This window comes from Oryzias latipes, chromosome 5 (genome assembly GCF_053564925.1).
Source record: "Oryzias latipes strain Hd-rR chromosome 5, Olatipes_Hd-rR_3.1".
NCBI classification, from domain to species: domain Eukaryota; kingdom Metazoa; phylum Chordata; class Actinopteri; order Beloniformes; family Adrianichthyidae; genus Oryzias; species Oryzias latipes.
In genome coordinates, this window is record NC_136241.1 from 20846365 (window position 1) to 20869339 (window position 22975).

A 22975-nucleotide genomic window follows, 5' to 3' on the forward strand; every position below is an offset into this window, starting at 1 on the left:
ACATTGCTGGTAACCACGTATGTGATGAAACAGGGCAATCATGCATTTGTTTTAATATCTATTTTCTTTTTATTTTTTTGTTTGTTTTGTCCCATAAAGTATTATTATGTTACAGAAATGAGCCGCTGTATACTTGTCAGAAATCAGAAGATGCTAAACTCCTGTTCTGTTCTCTTTTCTCCAACAGCTTCACCAGATTACTGTGACCTAGAAGAGTTTTAAATTTGGCTCATCGTCTTCATAAGCAAGTGTTTGATCTCAACTGATCTGAATCCATTTTGGGAAGCCTGCCCTGACTGAAATTTGTTCATTATCAGCCTGTTTCAAAGTGAGTCACCTTTTGCTCCTAAGGAAGCTGCTTAGTACGAAAATGCTGAAGGATGAGTCATTTTATCAAAGAATAAAACAAAACACAACACAATTTTAACTGGGATTTTCTCTGTATTTCAAGGTATTTCTGCTGCAGAGTCGCACTTTTTTCATTTAACCTCATTGAGGAGAAACCACACCTACTTTGTTCTAAACAGGTGAAGTGATTTAGAATTACTGAGAATTCATCTGTGCCAAAGATTCCAGGTAGCCAAGTAAATCTGCAGATTCAAGAAGGTGCAATGACCCACATATAAGTGTGAATGTGCATGAGAAAGTACATGAATTGAAAAAAAAAACTTAGAAGTACACAACAAAGGACAATCAGAAATAAATTATTTTGATTTACTCAATACAAAAAGATATTTGAGACAAAGTTAACCAAGATTCTCTGAAACCTGTAACAAAATGAGGTCTTTTTGATCTTCTTAAATGGCAGACAGCTCACAAACTGCCTGGATCTCACACTCTCTTTAAAAGATGGGTTGTGTATGCTGCTAATGAAGACATGAAAGACACCTTCTCAGGTAACCTTGGAGATGAGAAATAAGGACAGCTAAGCTTAGCTTTATTTTCAGGTCACTTCAGTATTTGAATGATCACCAGCAGCTCCACTTCAGCCACCAACCACTGCGAGTGTAGAATAAATGGGTGAGCATGGTGTTAAGATGTTGTCTCACAGCGCAAACACTCAACAAGAGGGCAGGACTTGGAGGACACATCTTATACAAGGATTGTGTGTCTACATATATACACCTTATAACCCATGAGAGACAATGAACCACATGTCATGCCGGCTCAGACGTCGCCCGGCTAAACAAGGTCTGCGTCAGGTGCTGGGGGACCAGAGCACCCTGATGGAAAGTGGGCTACTGGAACAAGATGGAAATAGACTAGATGTGAGAACAAGGCTCTGTTGGAGTGCTTCTCCTCAAGTAATCCTTCTCAGAGAGGTTACATGCGGAGAATGTGGAGTGAATGGATGCTTTGAAACCCACAATCAAGGCTAACTGCCAAACAACTAGTAGCTCAATGTTCTAACATTCACAAATGGCAACTATCACAACTTGAGATTGAAGCTGTACAACCCAATTGCAACCCCACAGGGGAGTCAGAACACCAGCTCAGGAACACGCCCTGAGCACCTGAGCCATAGAGGCTCAGATCTACACCAGACAAGACCCAATGTGTAGGTTGTGCAAAGAGGTGCCTGAAACAATCCAGCACATAACTGTAAGGTGTAAGATGCTGGCAGGTAAATCATACATGGAGCGCCACAATCAAGTGGCTGGAATAATATACATGAACATGTGTGCAGAATATGGACTGGAAACCCCAAGGTCAAAATGGGAAACACCTCCAAAGGTGGTAGAGAAGAGCAAAGATCTGTGGGACTTCCAGATCCAGACAGACAGGAGGATAAAGGAGAACCAACCAGACATTGTAGTGGTGGATAAAGAACAGAAGAAAGCCATTGTGGTGGATGTGGCTGTACCAAGTGCTGGAAACATCAAGAAGAAGGAACATCAGAAACTGGAGAAATACCAGGGACTCAGAGAAGAACTAGAGAAAGCATGGAACGCGAAGGTGACAGTGGTGGCCGTGGTAACTGGAGCACTTGGGGCAGTGACCCCAAAGCTGGAGGAGTGGCGACAGCAGATCCCTGGAAAGACCTCAGACCTCTCAGTCCAGAAAAGCACAGTGCAAAGAACAGCTAAGAAGAAAAAAAAAAGCCCCTGTCACCCTCCGTGGGTGGTTTCTCACCCAAGTGGGTCCTTTACCAAAGGCCTGCCTATCTATCTATCTATCTATCTATCTATCTATCTATCTATCTATCTATCTATCTATCTATCTATCTATCTATCTATCTATCTATCTATCTATCTATCTATCTATCTATCTATCTATCTATCTATCTATCTATCTATCTATCTATCTATCTATCTATCTATCTATCTATCTATCTATCTATCTATCTATCTATCTATCTATCTGTCTGTCTGTCTGTCTGTCTGTCTGTCCGTCCGTCCGTCCGTCCGTCCGTCCGTCCGTCCGTCCGTCCGTCCGTCCGTCCTCTCTCTCTCTCTCTCTCTCTCTCTCTCTCTCTCTCTCTCTCTATCTATCTATCTATCTATCTATCTATCTATCTATCTATCTATCTATCTATCTATCTATCTATCTATCTATCTATCTATCTATCTATCTATCTATCTATCTATCTATCTATCTATCTATCTATCTATCTATCTATCTATCTATCTATCTATCTATCTATCTATCAAATTTACTTTCCAGGGAGATTTAAGTCTTCATGACATTGGTCCATATTATTGAATTTATTAAAGCAGAAATGACCTGGAGCTTTCCAGCTGCTGGTGTGCTTTACTTCTGTGTTCATCCCAAAAAGTGACTGAGAGCTATCTTGCTTTGACGCAGGAGTTCAGAGTGTCCAATTTTCAATCGGTCTTATGGAGTTTTAATCAATATGGTATGAAGTTCCATAAGTCTAGCTTTGCTGTGGGGTTCCCAGCAGAACAGGTCTACTGAAAAATCAATTTACACTCACAACAGTTTGCTCAGGGAGGTGACAGCCTTTAAAAATAAAATTGCAGCAACAGGAGAAGATTTCCAGAAGGAAGTGGATAGTAGAAATGGCAAAAGGGACAAATTAAAAGTTCAGCATTAACAAATTGACAAAATAGTTTTAGTAGTTTATGTACTATTCAGGATGTAAAAACGCAACAGTGATTCAAAAAAACCTTTTTATCAACAGGTAATTTGTCATAAAAGGACTTAGATAAAAATATTGTGATGCTGCTATATCTAATGTGTTTTTGAATAGAGATTCATGAGACATTCACATTTTTAAATGCTTTTTATGGAGTTATCTTGAGACACTTCAGTGGGGATTAAAGAAAGCCAAAACAGCACGCAGACGCCATGCCCAGGGGCAGAGCTTCTTAATCTAAGTGTGGTGCTTGGCCCCTTTGGGAAATCTGCACCAACAACAACATTCAGAGGCAGCATCGAGCTGACTCACCATAAAACATGATGAACTCCTGGAGAGGAGGAGCTGAGGCAGAATCATCAGTGATAAATAAATGGGGGCACATGCGACAAACAGAAACAACCTCCATGAGGATCACAGTCTTCATGCAAACAGAATCAAGAAAGGGTTTCCATGGTAGAATGAACAAGTGACAAGTCATTGAATAAATGTGTATTCCTTGAAGAAGTCTTACTTTACACTTGATTATATCTTAGAGAAATTGCCATGTTTGGTAAGGATTGTGCCCTTCGGTTTGATTTCACTTATGTGGGCTTGGTTCTTGTCATGTTCTGTTTTCAGGATTTGTGTGTTCCCTCTGTCACGGTCACACCAGGTTCAAGCTGTCAAGTATCTACAGCTGTCTTGACCTAAGTGGAGATCCTCATTATAGCATCAGGTTCACAGTTCATTCTTGTCTTTGTAAGTTCCTGTGATCAAGTCTGGTCTTTTGCATTATGGGTCCCACGCCACCGGTCCCTAACTTTCATTAATACAGTTTTTCTCAGTCACTTTAGTACAATTCTCAGATCAGAATTGAAGTTTGCAAGTACGTGTGTACATTTCTCAAAACAATTTGTACAAACAGCAAAACTCTATGGATTTCTTGCAAAAGCCTGTAACTTGCTCAAAATCTTTAGTTCATCTCTCAAAACTAAGTCTTTCTGTCATTGAACATGTCAGTGCCATCAGAATGTCAAGTCCTTGTGTCATTGTCTACGAACAAGACAGTCAAATTACTTAGTCATGTTGTCAATATAACTGTGTACTTTAGAGGGAGGTTCTGATGTAACTATGGCTAAAGTTTTGATGACAATTATTGTAAAATGTAAGTTACACCTTTTTTGTTTGATTGCAAGAGACTGGACAAAATTCACATTTACACTTTTATTGTTCCATTGTAATTTGTTGACAGACCATGTCATACCAACATAGAAAAAACCCACTGCAAACAGTAACACAAAGGGAGATAGGACAATATTCTGTACAACAGTACAGGCAGTGCAGTAGGAATTGATGTGGTCTTTTGTCACATTATGACAACTTGTTCAACCATTTTGCAGTCAATGACTTATACGATGAACTAATGACTAGGTGTTTTGAGGAGTAAGACTATTGCACAGTGAACTACATAATACATTTTGATCAACATGACATAAACAATTGATAATGTAGCAAAGAGCAGAGAATTGTACATAATCATTTGCATGGATGTATCAAAGCAATTGTAACTTGTTCAAAGAAGTGATAAACTGCTTACATGATTTGCACAAGTGACATCATGATGTGAAGATTGAACAAATAGTTTTGGGAATTTCATTCTGATCTGAGAATTGTACTAAAGCGACTGAGAAAAACTGTATTGTAAAATGTAAGTTACACCTTTTTTGTTTGATTGCAAGAGACTGGACAAGATTCACATTTACACTTTTATTGTTCATATTGTAATTTGTTGACAGACCATGTCATACCAACATAGAAAAAACCCACTGCAAACAGTAACACAAAGGGAAAAAAAGATAAGACAATATTCTGCACAACAGTACAGGCAGTGCAGTAGGAATTGGTGTGGTCTTCCTACACCTCTTGTCGTTCCTGTATGTTAGGCCACAAATTCTCATCCACATCACAGCGAATATCCTCTCTTGCAATGCAGCGTGGAAAGAATCTTTCAGAGTGTCTTATCCAGCCTCTGCAGGCGTCTGCTGTGATGTCATCACACGCTGCATCCATGGCAGCCAGGAGGGTCATTTGTGTATGTGGCTGGCGATCATAAACTTTCCATCTCCATGCTGAGAAAAAATCCTCAATAGGGTTAAGGAATGGAGAGTAGGGTGAAATGGACTGTTGGAGTGATGAAAACTCACATTGTCCCAAACTATCACATACGTTGGCAGGTGATCTCCACTCTGACCCCTCTTTTCTTCAGGGATGAGATCTCTGTAGAGAGTTTCTAGAAAAGTTATAAGATGTTCTGTTGTATGGACCTATTATGGGAATATGAGTAAGCACACCATCCTCACAGATGGCAGCATCCATGGTTATGTTCCCGCCCCGTTGGCCTGGCACATCATCTGTAGCCCTGTGGCCGATGATATTTCGGCCTCTTCCTCGGTTTTGCCCCCTAACTCCTCCACCACGCAGCCTCACTCCTCTTCCTCTTCTTCTCTCTGGCTGTTGACCCAGTCCAATTCCTTGTCCCTCCATTGTCAGACATAGAACATTGTGTTGTGCTTCAGCCACATACAGTATATACTTGCCCATTGATTGTCAATGAGATGCACCTTTGTTAGAGGAAGTCAAGTCCCCTGAGAGCAATTTACCAATTCAGGACAGATTTAGACAAAAAACATATAATGGAGATGTATATAAATATGTTTGTCACATTATGACAACTTGGTCAACCATTTTGCAGTTAATGACTTATACGATGAACTAATGACTAGGTGTTTTGAGGAGTAAGACTATTGCACAGTGAACTATATAATACATTTTGATCAACATGACATAAACAATTGATAAAGTAGCAAAGAGCACAGAATTGTACATAATCATTTGCATAGATGTACCAAAGCAATTGCAACTTGTTCAAAGAAGTGAGAAACTGCTTATATGATGTGCACAAGTGACATCATGATGTGAAGATTGAACAAATAGTTTTGGGAATTTCATTCTGATCTGAGAATTGTACTAAAGCGACTGAGAAAAACTGTAATCACTTACATTTTTTTGGTTACTGTCTTTGTTCTAAAAAGATTTTTCTACATGTTAGAGATGGCTTTAAGGTTGGCACACACCAGACGCAGTGGCATACATTTGACCCTGTAACACAAATGTCACACTCAAAGCTGAACTAGAAACACAGGTGAGCTTGTTGGGTCTTTTCTTAATTTCTGTAACCATTTCACATTTTAAATAAAAGTAATTTTCAACCCTTTTAGAGGACAAAGAAAACGATGAACAGAAAAATCAATTTATTTTTCTTTCTACTTGAAGTTATTAAATTAGCTTGTTTCCCACCTCACTATTTACAACCAGATTGATCATTAAATACAATCACATTTTTAATCAAAATAAACTAATAACATATTATGCCCTACTAAAAGAGTTCTAGTTACTAGTGCCATAACAGCTGACTGTTCAAGGCTATGCCCCACTTTTTCCTCTCGCACACATGTTTAAGACGTGTCTATTTTAAACACATGCATGTGTTTGTACTTTCAAAGTTTTAGGAATACAGAATTAATTTAAAAAGTTGTCACTACAATATACAGTCTTCTTCCACTTTCGGCTTCTCCCATCTGGGGTCGCCACAGCGAACGAGTCGCATGGTAGATTTGGCAATGTTTTACGCCGGATGCCCTTCCTGACGCAACCTTCTCAAACCGGGCTTGGAACCGGCAGAGGTAGAGAAGGGAACAGGGAGCAGCCCGGAGTCGAACCGTGGTTTTACGGACGGAAGGCGCCGCAAACCAGCACGAGCTAAACCGGCTCTCACTACAATATACAGTAAAAGAAGAAAATGTCTTTTTCTGAATGAAAACCCAGAATTGTAATGCGTTTTAGCTTGTCTAACTAGAATTTGGAACTGGTTTGACGTCTGAATTTTGTTAGGTGTTAGGTTTGAAAATCATATCAAATACAGGTAGGTTGGTGTAGCCCTATGGGTATATAATGCATTGTATCTGTTTTTTTTTGTTTTAAAATACTTTGTTTGACGGACTGCAGATTGAATGTAGCTCAAGAGTTATCAGATGCAAAACACATTTTCCTTTGTGAATAATGCTACTGTGAATGCTCCCTGTTCCAAAAATTCATTTCACCAATGTCTCCTGAGACAGTAAATGGGAATTTGATCTGTAGTTGCAAATGTGGACAAATATTTATGACAGCAACAGTTCAAAGCCAAATGTGGACTCAAGAGGCCTAATTTCCATTTAATTTCTACAATCAGATTTCATAAATCACTCTGAAATAGGAGGTGATGACACTAAACAGTAGAGCAGGCCAAACCTCCACCATAAACGGAGCTCCTCTTCAACATCTGCAGGATCTAACCTTTACGGTGAAAATGTCACTCCGACATCAACAAAAATCCTGTGAGCTATTTATGGTGTGTGCTGGAGGGACCTGCATTGTTTCACTCACTAGTGTATGAGCTACATCTGACATGATGAAGCAGTGAATTCTACTGAGCTGCGTTTTTAGTAATCTGTTATGCTTTAAAAACTCCAACTATGTTTTGATCTGATTTTTTTTTGGCCAAAATAAAAAAACCTTGTGTCATTTAGTAGGAAATAGTTTCTTAAGGGAGGCAGTAGTTCATCAGAAAGTCACCATTGTGGGTGGGACTCTTGGTGTGGAGTAAGCCCACCCGCACTTCCCGGCATCCATCTATTCACACGCTCTCCCGCTAGCTTACAGCCCCTGACAACCCCAACCTAACAATACTGGTGCAACAAAAATTGTGAGCAGTATCAGAGCTATCCAGCTGTACAGTTTTGAGCCAGATGCCAGCTCGGATGAGGCAAAAGAAGACCCTCATCGATCTATCTGTCTGCAAGTGGATGCATCAGAACAGAGCGGAGCAGGGAGCTTATGGCCTGCCCATTGTGAATTGTACTAACAACAACAAACTTTTTTAAAAACATTTTTCTTCTGCTTAAAGAGACTGAAAAAACTAATTAGAAAGGCTGTCTCTTCAATCGGGTGCAAAATGGAAACCTTCAAAGATGGAGAGGAGGACTTCAAAACATCTCGTATCCATCTTGGATAATTGTGAGCACCTTCTCCATCCTATACTTGACTATCAGCGGTGAACCTTTTTCAACAGGCAAAGGCAGCTTCGCTGTCATACCAACCGCCACAGGAGATCATTCTTACTTACCTCCATTGGACTTTAGAACTCATCATCCATTTGGCATAGATAAACTCATTTGATGTCTGTTTTCTAGAGCTGTTACCCAAACTGATTGTTTCCCTGATTGTCACTTGTTGTTTGTTTGTTTGTTTGTATTGAGCCTGTATATGGTCGCTGCAGCAACCCAATTTCCCAAGCTGGGATCAATAAAGTATCTTTATCTTATCTTATGTGCTGTCGGAGGATAGAGAAAACCATGTTACCCTACGTTTGATGTAACAGGAAACAGTGGCAGACAGGCAGTAACGCAAAGCGTGTGCCTTAAAGGTGTGGCCTCAACAGTCATCTTGCTTCCACATATTCAGGAACCAAGTGACTGAGCACAGCGTGGGTCTGAGTCTCTGTAGTCTCTGAGCTCCAAGGGATCTTCAGTCATCTGCTGCCAAACTTGCACTTTTTATGCTTCGTGCAGACTCGTCTTGCATTCCCAGTGTCTGTCTTTGTGGATGAAAATACAGTGCAGGAGACATTTTTGAACATCTCCTTACACAAACTACTTTGATTGATCCAACTCTTCTTCTGCTTTCACCTCTCTGTGGTTGTTTCTCACTCAATAAAGTCTTGTTTCCTCATTTTACATTTCTTAAGAAACTTCATTGATACAAAATCAGTAAGCTAATTACGGGCTGACTAAGATGAATCGATGAATTGCTATGGTGACATCTGAAGGGAGCAGTGAAAAGATAAAAAAAACATTATTACAAATATATTTAGTGAAACACAACATGGAAGGAGACCGAACTACTTAAGAAACTTCTGGAGTTCAAACAGCTGCTTGCTTGGGGTAAATGAGAGATAAAAGAAGAGGGAAGAAGAAAATGGACCGGTTCTGTTTGCTCTCAAGGTTTTAAGTTTCAGATGCCTCATGGGTCTTCTCACACTATGCTTACCTACCAGACATTTTCAAACTTTTATAATTTTCACTCTTGTTCAGTTCAAAGATCGGATTTTCATGCTCGTGATTTGCAATGAAAATGTGTTCATTTATCATTTTTTGTTTATTTCTGTTTGTTCCACTAATAGTGTTCCTTTAAAAGTGAAGTGAGACTTTTATCTTTAACCAGATAAGGTTTTACAAATTAAACCTGCAAGACTGAAAGCGCTCCAAGAGAATGGAAGTAAAAGGCATTGTTGTGGTCCTAGGTTTGCCTTCACATAGTTTACAAATGTCACGCCTTTTTGGTTCAGTTTGGGTTTACACTGTACTTGCAGAGGTGAATCAATCACTAAAGCAGACCAAAATAACCTGAAAATAATTAACAGTTGCATTCTTGGAAGAAATAATACTTATATTTATTTGAAGCTACAAGTTAACTGCACTGGAGTTCATCAGTAAGATATCCAAGCATGTTGGACAAGCTTCAATTGTCTTATCTATTCCAGAGATAAAGTGAGTTTTTAACTATTGCCTGATGAAGCTGATATTAAAAAAAAAAAAAAAAACTCTGATGTGAACTGGACCTGTCAGTGTAAATGAACCATTGCTTTAACATCAGAACTGGACTGAGCGATGCCTGCCCCCTTTCATTCCAAATCAGGGAGGACCTGCCAGCTCCAAGAAGCCAAAATCCCAAAGACTTATATTGAGAAGTCATTATATTTACCAGAATAACCATCCTTTTTAGCATGTTCTTGCTAATTAAATTTTTTTCATGACATTATTTCTTTATTCCAAGTTATTTAAGTTAAAAACTGACCAATCAGATACCTCAGTAAAAGTATGTGGTGCGTGGTGGGCCCCCGCCCCATCTTGAATGTTTGAAATGTTTGATTTACAGATTCTCCTGAGTCTGCTTTCAGTGGAAGGTGTGTGGACTTCCTCCTGATTGTTGACAGTAGTTGCCATAGAAACATTGTTTGAGTCCAACTCGGACCAATTACTTCTCACTAACCTTGTCTGGCTCCAAATGTTGGCATCTGTTTCAACTGAATTAGCTTCATTTCGTTGTAGCCGGATATAAGTTGTTGTTTTCTGTGGGTGACGATGCACTCGCTCTGTCCAGTTCTCTTATACAGTCAATAGTGAACACTTAATACCCCTCCTCAAAAGGAAGATCCCAGGTGGTCGTAAAACTCACATAAATGTGTGGGAGCGGTAAAAAAAAAAAAACTCCCAAAAGACTAAAACCAGAAATAGCACATGCACAGGTAATGAGATTTTAACAAACGGAATGGTGTCTGTGCTTTGATCTGCAAGCAAACTAAAGCTCCTCACACAAGCACTGTTGAGCACACATTTGTTTGCTTTTTTTTTATGGAAAACTTCATTTGGATGATTTTTTTTGTGGATATTTTCTTAAAATTATTGCTCCTGTGTTTTTACAAACGTGCAAGTGTGAATGTACTTGTGTGGCTGCCCAGCTCAACAGCATCTGTCAAATGAGTGGTTATGCTATTAGTCAATTGCTGAGGGAGCCAGCTGCTCTCCAGTGCTGCTTTGTTTTAGGCAAAAGCACAGACTCAGCTTTCTTTGTTGCTTTTGCACAGGGTCAAAATAAAACACAAAACAGAAATCCAACTTTAAGACATGACATTAACTTTAAATAGATGAATTCATTAATCAATACCAAAACACAAATAAATACAATCCTAATATTGTTTACCTTTTGTGTGCTTGCCATCAATTCAGTAGGTCTTTTGGGGTAAAAAATACGATAAAAAGGAATGGACAATTGCCTACATTTTAATTCCATGTCCTCTTAAAAAAGCAGAGAAGTTGAGAGGTTGAAGTAGCGAGGTACTGCGAAGATGTTAACTTCCCCTTGACTCACAGCTTTACTTGCAGCAGTCCTCACTAAGGGAGTTGGACTTTGTTATTTCTAATTTTTCTAGGTGAGAAGCAATTCGCAGGTGTTGGACAAATTGTGGTACCCCAGCCTGACTATATGGCCTCCCTGCACCAAGAAGTTGGGGAATGGCTCCTGATTGTCATCTGCATGTATGCACAAAATATCCATTGAGCCGTTTTTGAATTACTGGAGAGGTGTAGCAGGACTCCATTTCTCTATTGCAGGACTGTTATGCTAACATAATTTATGAGAGTGAAGGGAGTGGGATGATTTCAAAGAACACCGTGTTTGAACATAAGGATGTCCAAAATAACACTTGGCATTAAGGCACCACTTGTGTGATAAATGACTTTGTATAAATGACATTGGTCTTGCAGGAATTTGTTCAAATCATTAACTGATTGACAACATGACAGATAATTTCTGAAATGAGCTGGTAGATCCACACATCTAGTAAAGATTTGCTAGAAACATGTTGCAGAGAGGTTTGTTGGATCTTTAAAGACCCCTTCCAATGAAAATGGGGTTTGTCTGTTTTCAACATGTTCTTGTAGCATTTTTCTCATGATGAAGGACAAATAATTAGTTAGTTAATTAGGACAAATAGGGTCATGACCGAAAGAACGAGGTCCCGAATACAAGCGGCTGAAATGAGCTTCCTCCGCAGGGTGGCTGGGCGCTCCCTTAGAGATAGGGTGAGAAGCTCGGTCACCCGCGGAGAGCTCGGAGTAGAACCGCTTCTCCTCCACATCGAAAGGAGCCAGCTGAGGTGGCTCGGGCATCTAGTCCGGATGCCTCCTGGACGCCTCCCTGGAGAGGTGTTCCGGGCATGTCCCACTGGGCGGAGGCCCCGGGGAAGACCCAGGACACGCTGGAGAGACTACGTCTCTCGGCTGGCCAGGGAACGTCTCGGGGTCCCCCCAGAGGAGCTGGAGGAAGTGGCTGGGGTGAGGGAAGTCTGGGCATCTCTGCTCAGTCTGCTGCCCCCGCGACCCGGTCCCGGATAAGCGGAGGAAGATGGATGGATGGATGGATGAAGGACAAATAGACAGAAAATTAAGTTTAAAACTCTGATGCTGAATATTTCTTTATTCAAATCAATTTGAATGAGGAGCAGATGAAAAAATTGTATCTCAAAGCTTGTAGTTGTTACATGCAAACTATAATCTGCTCCGTTCTCATGCATCCACTTGCAAACAAATAGATCCATGTACGTCTTTGTTTTCTTCGTCTGAGCTGGTATCTGGCTCAAAATTGTACGACTGGATGCTTCTGATATTGATCGGCATTTTTGTTGCACCAGTAATGTTAGTTTGGTTTTGTGATGGGCTTTAAGCTAGCGGGAGAGTGTGTAAAAAAAAGGGTTGATGGGATATCAGCGCAGGCTTACCCAACGTCCAGTTCCAAATGGTTCCAAAGAATTGACCAGCATGCGTAGAAGAGTACTCAACGGTGAACAACGTCACTCGTTGTTTGCGGAAGTAGCTAACGTTAACAATGTTAAGCGGAGCTCTTTTTGCTGTATCACATTTACTTTCACGAAGGAGCCAGCACAATTACAATCTTCTCATTTTAAGAAGGCATTGGAGCCAGGACCATCTGTACCCACTGTTGTGGAACGGGGATGTTTATGTGCTGGGACCACGCGCGTGTTTGTGTAAGAGACAGGAGAGAGCACGTGCAGCGAGGTAGAGAATGAGTGGGGCATCGGGGGCGTGCATTCATGTTGTGTGTTAGGGAGGAAGGAGAACGATAATTATAGAAGGCTTCCCCCAGAATAAATGCTTTTGATTCTTTATTAACCCACTCTGGAGAATCTAAGGGTCTGAACGTGGAAATGAACCCCGAAGGAGGATCCGCCTTTGGTCCCCTGCGCTTCTGACAACGGTCGGAAAGGGAGAAAAAAAAAGTAATTGCGGGAAAGGTTCAACACCACGCTCGGCCATTTCGCTGGAAATATTTTTAAAAACCGCCCGGTTGAGTTTGAACAGCCCTCGAGTTTGGCCTGAATAGAACTGTCACCCCAAATATTAATCCAATCGGTGACCTGGCTTTCCTTCCACTGACTGGTCTCAGCAGCATCATCCGCCATGGTTAATGTTTATGTTCTTGTTCCCGCCTACTTCAACTCAGAGTTATGAAGTTTTTAGCATCTCAATGACGTTCGGGTCGGATACATGTGGCCTGGCCGTTCAGACGGAGGTCGCATTTCAAATGATAGGATACGCATCGGATTCAGGACCACATACCCAAGTGGCCTGGGTTGCATTTGAAAATATCGGATCTGTGTTGTTCAGACTGTCATGAAAAGATCAGATACAGGTCGCATAGGGGCAAAAAAATCGGAATTGGGTCGTTTCAGCCTGCGGTGTGAACGTAGCCTAATACTTCTTGAAGAGTTTTATTCTATCTCTGGCAAGACCTCCATGAGTGAGAGAGACTGTCCGGCTGAAGAAGGAGGCTTTGAGCCTGGTGTGAGGAACATCCAACAGGCTCTGTTTGGCAGAGTGCCGGATAAAGAGCACAAGTATTGGGTCAGCATGATATTCTCACGCCCCTGAGTATAGAGAGCTTTATATGGGATGGGTAGAACCTTAAAATTGATCATTTTCAGAAATGTTCAGTTCAGTTACCGGTAGATCTTTCTCTTTCGGCTTTTCCCATCAGGGGTCGCCACAGCGAATCATCCTTTTCCACCTCACTCTATCATGGACATCTTCTACCCTAACATTAGCCAACTTCATGTCCTCTGTTAAGACATCCATGTATCTCCTCTTTGGCCGTCCTCTTGCCCTCCTGCCAGGCAGCTCCATCTCCAACATCCTTCTACCAATATATCCACTATCCCTCCTCTGAACATGTCCAAACCATCTCAGTCTGGCTTCTCTGACTTTGTCGCTAACACAGGCAACATGAGCCGTCCCTCTGATGTACTCGTTCCTTATCCTGTCTAACCTGGTCACTCCTAAGGAGAACCTCAACATCTTCATCTCCGCTACCTCCATCTCAGCCTCTTGTCTCTGTCTCACTGCTACCGTCTCTAACCCATAGAGCAGAGCTGGTCTCACCACTGTCTTGTACACCTTTCCTTTGAGATATTATGTAATTTTTTTATTTGAATGTTTGAATTGGTTTGTGTTATTTCTGTGGAATGATGAAATACAACCACTTTAACATGAGAATAATGGAGGAACAAACAGAGTGTTTGGTGAAGAGAGAAGAAATGGAGGACAGACAAGCTGTTGGAATATTTAGATAGAAAGGGAAAAGAAGAAAGAAAAGGAAATGAAATGAAAACCTGACAGTAACCTACAGAGGGGGATAGAGCCGTGAAGGCAGAACCATGTGAGGCAAAACGCTTCAAAGACAAATCAATGTCACCTTTAAATCTTCATGCCCACTAGAACACACACAGCTGCACACATCCACAGCTCCCATGATTAGACACACCAGAAACAAACACACACAGGCAACACAATTTGCAGCACCCCTGATTCTCTTTGTGTCTCCTTTGTATGTGTGCACTTGTCCTTGTAATAACATAAGAGTCCATGCTCAGCGTTGTTACAGTTTTGTCTGTGGACTTCAACTGGGAATCCAACTGGGAATAAATGACAACCTATTGTTTGCATAAGTATTCAAGACAAATGACCAGTTTGTTTGACTTTTATGTTTTAGTCCTACTTTTGTCTTTGGTTGAGTGTTGGTAGAGAACGCTAAAACAAGGGTTGTGTGTCAGTGTTCAGATCAAGCTTTCATACAGTGTATGAAGGGTCTTGTAGTGATGACTGAGGAGGTGACTGCAAAGTTATGATCCAGACACGTCCTGCTATTTGATAATGAACTTTCCAAGCAATATTCAAGCCACACTACAGAGTGGACCTCTGTAGTTTGCTTAAACGTCTGAAAACCTGAAAAAGAAAAGCTTTTGTTAAATTTAAATATTTATTGCGAAAAAGGACAGTTTCAAGCCAACAAACCTGAGATCTGACCAAACTGCCATCCTTGACCAATTGCAGATGTCTTAAAAGCTTCAGGTAAAAAAGAAGGAACTGTGGAGAACAGAATTCCAGAAGATAAGAAAACATTTTACATTTTTGAAAGTATTTAAAAAGAAGTATTTTAAAAATAACATTATATTACCCAAGTGGCCGGGATAGGCTCCGGCAACCCCGTGACCCGAAAGGGAATAAACGGTTAAGAAGATGAATGAATATATTACCGATATTCATTTATGTCCCCCTATTTTTTTTGGTTATTATGCTTGAATGCCTTTGTCTTTAATTTTTTCCTCTTTTTCTTTTCCAGCCTGTGGTACCATGAGGGACAAGGTACCCTAAGGAGGGCAACATACAAGTATTCAGCAATGAAGAGTAGAAGAGTAGAAAGTACACAAATTGGACCCTTAAATGAGGTCTACAGGAACAAGAATAATCAGGCAATTAACTACATTTCAACACAACTAATTGAACAGACTAACTAACAGGAAGAAAGCGACCCAACAAGGAAAACACACATCCTCTCCTTAACTCTTTAACTCAAAACAAGTGAAATTGATAAACTGATTGATTTTGAGTCAGTCATCAACCCAAAACTTCTCAAAATCAAAAAACACAAGAGGGTCCTTATATGCTAAGGAGAAATTGTAATTTCTGCAAAATAAAGTGCACTTAAAGGTCTTAATTTTATTTCAAAAAACAACTGTGGACCCTATAATGCGTAATGCCTTACTCATAAAGCCTATGGATTAGTTTTGGTTGTGTTTACTGTCCGAGTAATTTTAAGAGGTAGACGGTGCGATTTGAGCATCAGGCGCAGCGCCCCGGTCCGGCACCAGCTTGATTTGAGTGGCGCAACGTGGCCAGAGTTCAAATGTTTAAACTTTGCTGAGGTTGCTGTGTCGTTAACAAATCGGGATCTCCTCTTTGGGAATGTGACGTGGACAATTGATCCAAATGATCTGACCATACAGCCTTAAATTCAATCTATGCATTTTCTTAACCCACTATATCTCTTTCAGGTGCCACGGGGTTGCCCAGCCTGTCCTGGCTACTGTTTGGTAAAGGCAGGTTACACCCTGAACAGGTCGCCAGCCTGTCGTAGGGCGCATGGGGCTGAAGTGATAGCGCCTGCTCACGCCGGGAGGCTGGCTGGTGGGCAGACCGTGAGCAGTTGCGGCATGGGAAGGCCATTTTATTCTTGTTTTTATTTTTTTTAGATGATTATTAGATGGTGTACTTTATGATACCGTATGGCAGACAGCGTATCCTTGTCCGACTGGGCGGCGTCCTGTCTGACGTGGTGCTGAGTGGTGTGGGAGCCCCACAGGGCACTGTGCTCTCTCCATTCCTGTTCACCTTATACACCTCAGATTTTCAGCACAACTCAGAGTCATGTCACCTACAGAAATTCTCTGATGACTCTGTGGTTGTGGGGTGTATAAGCGGTGGACGGGAGGAGGAGTACAGGAGGCTGGTGGACGGATTTGTGGAGTGGGCTGGAGAGAATCACCTGCTGCTCAATGTGGACAAGACCAGGGAGATGGTGATCGACTTCCGGAGGAAAAGGACTGTCTTACAACCCCTCTGCATCCTGGGCAGGGATGTGGAAGCGGTGGAGGAGTACAAATATCTGGGTGTGACTATCGACAGCAGACTGAGCTGGAGGAGCCACAGTACTGCTGTGTACAAAAAGGCCTGCAGCAGACTCTACTTCCTGAGGAAGCTGAGGTCATTTGATGTGTGCAGCAAGATGCTGGGGATCTTTTACCAGTCTGTGGTGGCCAGCACCTTGTTCTCCTCTGTGGTCTGCTGGGGAAGCAGCATTGCAGTCAGTGACACCAACAGACTGAACAAGCTGATCAGGAAGGCGGGTTCTGTCATTGGCTGCAAACAGGAAACCTTTGAAGCAGTGATGGAGAGGAGGTCACTGAACAAGCTCTTATCCATCATGGACAACCCAGAGCATCCTCTCCACCCTGTTCTGGACAAACAGCGGAGCTCCTTCTCTAGAAGGCTCAGACAGCTCCGCTCCAAAACTGCCCGGTACCAGAAATCCTTCCTGCCAAATACTATAACCCTGTTCAATAATTCACAATGCAGAAGATAACCTTTGCACATTTTTTTTTCTCTTTTCTTTATTTTGCACATTTCTTTTGCACATCTCTTTACCTGCACTGTTATGTAAATAGCTCTTTAAATTATACCACATTTTCCTTGTTCTCTTTTTTATTTTTATTTATATTATTCTTACTCTTTTTTTCCTGTCAGTTGTTATGGTAACGAACAAATTTCCCACGTGTGGGATCAATAAAGTATTTCTGATTCTGATTCTGATTAAACAAATGGTACAAATGTTTCCAATTACAAAAAGTAACAGATGTTGGTGATTAAAAGTACTGGTTCCTCATGTTAGTATACAAAGAGCAAAGAGCAAAGGGCAGTCAGTTTACAGTAGTCCCCCCTTATTCGCAGGCACAAGGGACTGGAGACATACGTGAATACGCCGAATCCACAAATACAGAAAACCCCCATCTGCGTCTCACTCCCCCGCGGCTGAAGAACATCCGTTACTGATCCATAATCATCAAAAACACTTCTGATAATGCTTTCTATACTATTTATTAAAGAACATTACAGAGTATTGCTCAACATAAAGAGTTTTTAACTCTCAATACCCAAGAGTTTTTTTAAAATTCAGAACAAAGGACTATACAGCAGCTTACTTATGATGCAGATGAGGAGAGTCACTCTGTGCCTCAAAACCAGGAGCCCGTGCTTCCTCCAACAAATAAGTGTGAGAGGGCATCTTCCTCCAGAAGAGATTGTTTCATCCATGATAAATACCTTCTAGGGAGGATAATTATCCTCCGCAATGACACTCTTCAGCCTATCAGGATTTTTTTTGGTTGCTTCTGAGTCAGCTGATGCAATTTCGCCATTCAGGGACACGAACTGGAAGAGTCATGTGACTGAAAAACGGCGAATATGTAAAACCGCAAATAAAGAAACACAAACACGTGGGGGAACACTGTATACTCAAATAAAAGTCAAAACACGGTGCAGTAAAATGCTTTATTACGAAAACACGTTTTACCAAAAGTTACTAAATGTAATTTGTTCTTACTCACCTCTGACCATTGATGTGTCCGTTTTGGGCATATTGTCTTCTGAAAAGAGGACTAATGAAAGGAATTTTAACAAACTCCTGATCTGGTAAAAGTTTGGACACAGCGTAAGGAACGATAACAAAGTAACAACACAATATGTTGCTTAAACTTTGTAGTGGACGTGGCTTCATGTGGGAAAATAGGACTTGTTTAAAATTTTTGAAAAGAGTGAAGATTCACCTTGTTGTTTATCCAGTCTTCTTTATTTGGTTAGTTCCCTGTTTTGTTTGGTTGTTGTTTTTTTTAATCCTTTCTCATTCACTCTGCTATCTTGTCATTTCCCATCGGTCTGGGCTGTTTCTGAGGTGGCTGCTGGCACCAGCTGTTGCCTTAGCAACATCCTGCTTTGGTTCAGACATGCAGACAAACTGGAAAGCCGCATGTGATCCTAATGCCACAAACTAATCACACTGTTAACATAAACGTTTGGACTGTGGGTGGGGGGTGGGGGTGGGGGTGGGGGCTTTTTTCTTAGTCAGGCCTTTTCAAACCAACATGTTTTGTTTTGAGCAAAAAAATTATATATATATGAAACACCCAAGTTGCAGTGTCTGAAATGTAAAAAAAAAAAAAAGACAATATTATGTTTTTGTTTTGTAAGCTTCCATCCATCCATCCATCCATCCATCCATCCATCCATCCATCCATCCATCCATCCATCCATCCATCCATCCATCCATCCATCCACTGATGATTACCACAGGTTTCTATCTCTGATATTAATTTTTAAAATGTAGAAATGTAAAATTCATTTGCTCTAGATGTCATGCCCCTTAATGGCACTGAATATGTCCTTCCCTGTTTTTGCTTATACAATGGCAGGAAAACAGAAGAATTGATGAATGGATGGGTCTGAAAGAGGCACAAACGAATTAGAAGATCCAGAGACAAGCTGCAACACAAAAAGGTGAAGACAGACTGGGAGGTGGGTACTGGTAGTGAAAGGTCAGCGCTCCTGTGATATGTTGTGCTTGGACAGCATGCTCCCAGCGAGTGGCCGATAGACCTGTCAACATGATGGCAGTGCACTTCACTGGTCACAGTATATGCAGAACACTACAAAAAACAGTGAACACAGAGTACTGACTAGATATCTAACTTAAGTGTACAAAGAAAGGACTTATAGGATTAGAAAGGACTATAGGGTGGATAATGACCACTTACTGGCATCTTGTTTTGTTGAAGGTGAGTGTGAGAGATGAGCCAAGAACACGTTATAAATTATGCAAGAAGCCTCACTAAAGCAGCATTGTGCGTCATAGCTCATGGTAAACCTAAATAAAAAAGAAAAAGACAAAGGATTATTGATGTAATGTGCAGATAGTGGGTTAAAAGTAGGCAGAGATGGACTCCAACCACATCAACACACAGCTTAAGCAGCCTGAGTAAAACAGACTAAATGCATGATATTTACTTAAATCTGCAGCCACGAAGGCCAAAAAACGGCAAAATCTGCTTTGTCTCTGCAGCAAATAAGCCCTGATCCACACAGCTCGGCTGCTTTTTTGACGTTCACTATAGCCACTGACTTGCAGGACAATAGGCGCTTAAAAACTTTTGATTAAAAAACTAATGGTTGTAAGAACAAACATTTTGCATTGTATGCAGTATTATTTTTTTACTTTTCCACAAAAGGTGACTAATCATGGGTTCATTTTTTTTAAGTCGGTTTTTTTCAAAAATGTTTGACTCCGATCATCTTTTGATCTATTTTTAAGGTGCTCCCAGTGGTCTTTTAATCAGGATTATACCATTTTTAGCCAAAATAAAACAACTGTGTCGTTTTCCAGGTCAAAGTTTCTGCCGAGCGGCAGGAGTTCATTCGAAATTAGCCTCAGTGGGTGGGACTGTTGGCGTGGAATAAGCTCACTCCCACTTCCCATCATCAATCTGTTTACACTTTCTCCTGCTAGCTTGGCTGGCAAATAAAATATTGAAGATATTCATCCAGTATGTACATAACAAAAAAGTGTAAAACAACTGAAAATGCGTCATATTTTAGGTTCTTCATAGTAACCACCTTTTGATTTGATTACTGCTTTGCACACTCTTGGCATTCTCTTAATGAGCTTCAAGAGTTAGTCACCTGAAATGTTTTTCACTTCACAGGTGTGCCTTGTCAGGTTTAAAAAGTGTGATTTCTTGCCTTATAAATGGGGTTGGGACCATCAGTTGTGTTGTGCACAAGTCAGGTGGATACACAGCTGATAGTCCTACTGAATAGACTGTTAGAATTTGTATTATGGCAAGAAAAAAGCAGCTAAGTACAGAAAAACGAGTGGCCGTCATTACTTTAAGAAATGAAGGTCAGTCAGTCCCAAAAATGGGAAAACTTTGAAATTGTCCCCAAGTGCAGCCACAAAAACCATCAAGCGCTACAAAGAAACTGGCTCACATGCGGACCGCCCCGGGAAAGGAAGACCAAGAGTCAACTCTGCTGTGGAGGATAAGTTCATCCGGGTCACCAGCCTCAGAAAGGCTCAAAACTGATCAAAGAAGATAAGTTTTGATCTACCTCTGCTCCTTCTCAGTGTTTTGTGCTACCAGGACATCAGTGACCTTTGAATATGTCAGCATGCATTTCTCTTGACAAAAAACATTACTAACACCTTGTAGCTTGTTAATTAGGGTCTTTTCTTAATACAAGAAATGTGTTGAATTAAAATTTGAATTTCAAAAAGTTGAAAACCAATGTAATGTTGTCATGAAAAGCTTTCTATTTGTACATTTTCTTTTGCCTACGCTGTGCTTACTGGAGCTTTTCACATCCAACTTGCCTGTGTTGGCATTTTGCTAAATACACTGTGATTTATTAGTAAGTCACTGTTGTTGGTCCAGTCATCTGTCTGACTGACATAAACCCATGCATAAATTTGTCGATCATTTCTACCAAATGTTGCCCCTGCATGCATGTTTGCAGTCGTGTTTGTTGTGTACAGAAACAACGCCTCACCACTTTCCATTGTTGTGTGGATGTGAAAATCTGCATTTGTTGTTTGTGTTTCTGTTTGTGTGTAGCCCTCTGGCTTCTTTCTATGTAGGTACAGAGATGGATGGAGCAAAGTGAAACCCTGCTGATTACACTGCCTTTTCTGCTTCCTCTTTGTCTTTGTGTTCCCCAAAAGCAAAGCACAAAGAACTACGGGTCAGCAGAGCAGAGTATGTAATCACAAGTTGGTGGACAGAGGAAAAAGAGGGGGCAAAAAGAAAACAGAAAAGAGAGATTCTTGGTGGTGGTGGGGTATTTTGATATTTATCAGTTGAGAACTCAGTGCTCCACACAATCTATGTTTGTTGTTTCTACCTAAATGTATTTGCTGTCATGGTTGCCCTCAGCCACTTGCAGTGTACTTATAATACACTGCTGAAACCAATTCATGGAGCACTTTTTACCTGAACAAAAGGCTGTCAAATCAGTTGTCTCTTCCCCTTTGCAAAGCACATTGTCCTGTGATCTATAGTTTGGCATCTCAATGCAGAAATAGAAGTGGATTAATATAAACTTGTAGGTGGAAAAAACAGAATAAGCAGCAATTGTTTGTTGCAAGTTTTTAACAGTGCAAGTTAATTGAAAAATTAAGTAAAAGTTACCCAAGTGCACATCTGATTGAACAGGAAGTGTACCTCTGTTTATAAAGGCCTTTTACTTTTGACCCAGTCGCGACCTTTCTGCCCTCCCAGTACATGTGTGGGTTTTCTCCAGGCACTCCGGCTTCCTCTCGTAGTCCAAAAATATAAATCACAGGTAAATTGGTGACTCTGAATTGCCCTTAGGAGTTAATGTGTGTGTTTGTGTGTCTCTGTGGTGGATTGCCAACCTGTTCAGGGCATTCTGCGCATTCACCCAACAGTAGTTGGGATAGGCTCCGGCAACAAGGGGTTAAGCAGGTTAAAAATGGATGAACTCTACATTTTACTGGAATTAATCATACCATAAAAATGTCTGAATGTCAAAATTCCGATTTTTAGAGTTCCCGATTAGTGAGACTGTTCTGTTTTTGATTCAGAAAATGTTTCCTAGGGAGGGTTAACTAAAATTTATGTCATACAATTTCAAACTGTGATAAGCCAATTGGGCCATTGGTTTGGGCGGTAGTGTTGGTTTGGGATTTTAGCAATAATCATGAATATTTTATGTTTGGTTTAGGAGTAGCAACAAATAAGTGCTGGAAGAGTGACATGTGAAGATTCTTAAATTCCACGGTTAAATAATTTCCAATGAACTGATTCCAGATTCAGCATTTTTGCAGTTCCTCAAATGACCACTAGGGGATGGTCACCACAGGTAGAACTTTTAATACCGTTGTTAAAAAGCACAATTTTACACTTTTTCAACAACTTTAAAAAAAATAAAAATCTTTTTTGCAATACTTGTTATTCAAAAAACACTGTATTTGTTTGTTTGGGTCAATCATTATTTCAATGTGTATAATATGTTGGACCCCCCTCAGGCTTCCTATTTTCACTGTTTAGACCCCATGGATGATGTTGGAGATTCAATGCCCAGAGTTTGTGTGTTTAAGATTTAATGGAGTTTGTTGTAAAAACCTTAAGGGAAGGTGTGTGAAGCCGGTTAAAGGATTACAAAATGATCAGTTTGCAATAAATATTAATGTTTTGAACCATCACAGACTTTTATTCTGGCATAAAAGAATGTAACATAAACAATAGGTTAACCTAAA

General features: G+C 40.7%; 1 long non-coding RNA gene across 2 annotated transcripts; it reads right to left on the bottom strand.

Annotated features, from left to right (window-relative positions):
- Positions 1–4733: 4733 nt before the first annotated feature.
- LOC144992320 (uncharacterized) lies at positions 4734–21138 on the bottom strand. 2 transcript variants are annotated; one of them, XR_013656193.1, is made up of 5 exons: positions 19458–21138; positions 18255–19349; positions 15106–15177; positions 5284–15036; positions 4734–5208 (listed from the first exon to the last, which is right to left on the bottom strand). It is a non-coding gene; the product is annotated as an uncharacterized LOC144992320 (long non-coding RNA). The 2 variants fall into 2 exon arrangements; XR_013656192.1 differs by having other exon boundaries at positions 4734–15036.
- Between the last annotated feature and the right edge of the window lie 1837 nt (positions 21139–22975).